At 35.0% G+C, this 4,400-nt stretch overlaps 1 non-coding gene across 1 annotated transcript; it reads left to right on the top strand.

Annotated features, from left to right (window-relative positions):
• The first annotated feature begins 2,769 nt into the window (after positions 1 to 2,769).
• On the top strand, positions 2,770 to 2,877 carry LOC145013749 (U6 spliceosomal RNA). The gene has a single exon (XR_013665268.1). It is a non-coding gene; the product is annotated as a U6 spliceosomal RNA (small nuclear RNA).
• The last annotated feature ends 1,523 nt before the right edge of the window (positions 2,878 to 4,400 follow it).

The raw sequence follows: 4,400 nt of genomic DNA, 5'->3' as shown, positions 1-4,400 counted from the left end.
TTTGATACTTAGTGAAATGGGAGAAAATGAGAGAAATGAGGAGAGAGGATGTTTGTTCCAGCTCAAAAACGTGGGAATGAGTGTAAATTGGGTGTGAGGGACATTGAAGTGATCTAGGTAAGGTGGGGAGGTGTGGTTAGTCAAAGAGTGGGTGTGGGGTGGTTGCTTGTGACATTGGATAAGGCAAAGTCAACACTCCACCTTTAATAATTAACCTACTTGATTTTTATTATTTAAATAATGATTTTCATCAAAATATGTTTAAATTATGAATATTTAGAGTTTATTATGTTAAAATATAATTTCTGGAGAAAATCCCGCTTTAAAATCATGAAAAACGGGCTTAAAATGTTAAAAATATCAAAAATGGGCTAAAAGTGACAATTTCCCGAAGTCTGGCCGAGGTTCGGCCTTCTGGTGCTGAACCGAGAGAGAGGGAGGCAGAAACCGAGAGGGAAGAAGAAGGAGGGAAGGAACCGAGAGGGGAGAAGAGAGAACATAGGGGCGCGAGTAGAGACAGAGCGAGAGAAGGGAAGAGACACAGAGGCGGGTAGAGACAGAGCGAGGAGCGAGCGACAGAGACAGAGCAAGAGAAGGGAAGAGACAGAGAGGCGGAACAGATGAGGCGACCGAGAACCGAGGCTCGGTCCTCGCGCCCTTAGCCAACAGAGGCTCGGTTCGGAGATAGAAGGCGAGAAGTCAAAAAAAACCGAATGAACTATAGTGAACAGTAGTAAACAGTACCTTCGGTTCGGTTCAGCAGCCTTCTTCATCAGGAGGGTTCGGTTCCTAAGAGGGGTTTCGGTTCCTAAGATCCGTTTTTCGCGTTTTCGCCCCGTTTTAAGCCGTTTTTGACCCGGTTAACGGCCGGAATGACCCGAATGATTCTAAAAAGTTACGGGAACTATTTGAGGGAGATTTGGGAGAGATTTCTCATACTTGGAGAGATTTAGGAGAGATTTGACATTCTTGGAGAGATTTCTCATACACAGAGATATTTGCGAGAGTTTTCACATACTTGGAGAGATTTGGGAGAGATTTGACTTTCTTGGAGAGATTTCTCATACAGATAGATATTTGAGAGAGATTTCACATACTTGGAGAGATTTGGGAGAGATTTGACATTCTTGGAGAGATTTCTCATACAGAGAGATATTTGAGAGAGATTTCACATACTTAGAGGGATTTGGGAGAGATTCGACATTCTTGGAGATATTTCTAATACAGAGAGATATTTGAGAGAGATTTCACATACTTGGAGAGATTTGGGAGAGATTTGACATAGAGAGAGATAGAGTGAAAACGATTGAGAGAGGATCCATGTGTGACAATTGTGAGTGTCCGGCATCGCAATGCATGGTTCGTAAACCCTGTTAAGCCTTGTTTAAGGATCTTACACACTCCCGATGAGTATGCATCATTGTTTTATCGGTTTGGCTCGCCACGTACTACAGTTTTAGGTTAAGGAGATCTAGATGTTCGCACTTTTTGTTTTATGATTTCTCATTAGAATAGAAGTTATGTAGAAGTTTCATAGTGTAAATTTTAGTACTCATGGGCAATTGAGTCAAACGGTTTGACTTGCTGACTTTAGTTGACTTTGACTTGACCGAAATTTGACGGTTGTCACAGATATAAGGTTTACAGAGAAGCGTATGGTTAGAAAGCATACACAAGAAAGATGAACAACAAAATAAATCATACCATCAATAACCTAATGGGAGGACGACATGCGTAGTGGTTTGATGACGCTCTTAGGGAAACCTAAGCCTCTTTTGTTCTGATGATGATCTTCATGTTTCACACACTTAGTGAATAAATTTATTAATCCAAAAAGGAAAAAATATATTAGTCGTGGTATGGCAATTGTAGCAGAAGGTCGATCTAGGTTTCTAGGATCGATAGAGGTGGGAGAAGAACACTGACATGATGGCGAATGTTCTGGTGGTGGGCTTTATAACATGGGAGAGAAACAAAGGGACGTAGAATTCAAATTTTGAAATTCAATCAAACATGCAACATTTGAGGATATTTGCAGAAGCTATGAGATCTACAAGGTTCAAAATTTGAATGCACTAGATACCAAGATTTTGGGAGAATTATAAGGATTCAAACTTGGATAAAATGTTAATTTACAAAATATTATTATTTTATTGATGATTGGTTGTACTTTAAGCTTATATACTTGAACGTCTTAAAAAAATATTATTATTATAATATTAAAGTTATTTATAGAAATAGTAGCATTTGTTTTATAAGATAGTAATATATATATATATATATATATATATATATATATATATATATATATATATATATATAAGCTTTCTTTTTATCAAAAGATTATAATATAAATATATCAACAAATCACGATGATGAACTTTTTGTTATTTAAAACCAGGGATAATGACTTGGGAGGGTAATAAGGTTTCCAGTTTGTCCGTATTAGGTCACTAAGGTTTTTTTTGTGCGTATTAGACCAATATGGTTGTTATTACCGTTTAGAAATAGTCCTTTTACCGATTTTAACGGGTAAAAATGACTATTTCTAAACGGTAATAACAACCATATTGGTCTAATACGCACAAAAAAACCTTAGTGACCTAATACGGACAAACTGGAAACCTTATTACCCTCCTAAGTCATTAACCCTAATTTTAAAGACATTGAGAATATATGACCATCAACAGTAAACTACTTCGTTTAGAACTCGCGTCGTCCCATATAACCTGCTACTCCTCTATATGGCGAAGCTCTTCATCTATAGTCGTCCCTTTGGGGACATCCGATAAAATTGGAACGATACAGAGAAGATTAGCATGACCCCTGCGCAAGGATGACACACACAAATCAAGAAATGGTCCAAAAAAAATTTTAACACTAATTCCCTTTTCAAATGCTAATAGAGTTCAATTGCAATTCTTACGTTTCAGTAGTTCATCTACTGAAGTCATAATCAGACAACATGTGGATTCTATGGTCAGATTGATCTTCTTGTTGATGTCTTCAACCATTTGTGGCAAGTAAAAGTGATCTTTCTTTCTATAAAGTCTCCTTTAAGTTTTTTACTTTTCCTGTCAGTAAGTTTCATGCTTTATAAACTTCCGTTTATGTGTTGTATATAGTCTATATATGTTTGTTTACGTGTTGATTTTGATTAATTTTGCAACTTCAGTTTCTTAGTTCATGTCATGGTTTTGCATTTTATAAAATAATTGATAATAGACATCATCTGCAAGTCCTTGTTGGTTTTACATTTCCATTCGTTATCAAATGTAGACATTGATGGGAGGTATCAAAGTGAGATTTTGTTTTTGTACATATGGATGTGTTCATGTAAACATTTAAATGACAAAAAAGAAGTTATTGATAAAAATGTTGCATATTTATGTAATGAAGATCATCAATCATTTGAGTTTCTGGACTTAGAAGTTCTGGAAGGGTTGTGAGATAAGTTTAAATGGAAGCAACTATTTTCAGTCAAACAAATCAGTCACATTGATTAGTAAGCATGTTTTCTAAATAATTAGAATTAATGACTTAGGAGGGTAATAAGGTTTCCAGTTTGTCCGTATTAGGTCACTAAGGTTTTTTTGTGCGTATTAGACCAATATGGTTGTTATTACCGGTAATAACAACCATATTGGTCTAATACGCACAAAAAAAACCTTAGTGACCTATTACGGACAAGCTGGAAACCTTATTACCCTCCCAAGTCATTATCCCTTTAAAACCATGTAAGCTTTCTAGTAGGGCCCAAAAATCATATGTCCAAATATTGTATTTTATGTATACTATTATCGGATATTATTATTAACTCGTGGAACCAACGGAGAGCATTAATTATAAGAGCAAAATATGTGAAAAATACAACGGTTGAGATTGAAAAACGAGCAATCATAGGCAATTGCGATAAAATATTCGATTTTGTTATTTTCTATATGCGATGATTTTTGTGTTTTTATGTAGAACATGTGATTGTTTGACTCGGTTGATTATGTTGATCGCCATTATTTATAGAAACGGATCTAAAAAAATTTCAAGCATAGCGAAATTGATAATATTAAGAAAAGATGAAATTTTGAAAATGATCAGGTGATTTTTGTTTTTTTATGTAGAACATGTGATTGTTTGACTCAGTTGATTATGCTGATCGCCATTAATTATAGAAATGGATCTAAAAAAATTTCAAGCATAGCGAAATTGATAATATTAAGAGAAGATGAAATTTTGAAAATGACCAAGTGATTTTTGTGTTTTTATGTACAACATGTGATTGTTTGACTCGGTTGATTATGTTGATCGCCATTATTTATAGAAACGGATCTAAAAAAACTTCAAGCATAGCTAAATTGATAATATTAAGAAAATATGAAATTTTGAAAATGACTAGGTGATTT

The sequence above is a fragment of the Lactuca saligna genome, chromosome 8 (assembly GCF_052625555.1).
Source record: "Lactuca saligna cultivar CGN05327 chromosome 8, ASM5262555v1, whole genome shotgun sequence".
In the NCBI taxonomy this organism is placed as follows: Eukaryota; Viridiplantae; Streptophyta; class Magnoliopsida; order Asterales; family Asteraceae; genus Lactuca; species Lactuca saligna.
This window is presented reverse-complemented; position numbering and strand designations above follow the sequence as displayed.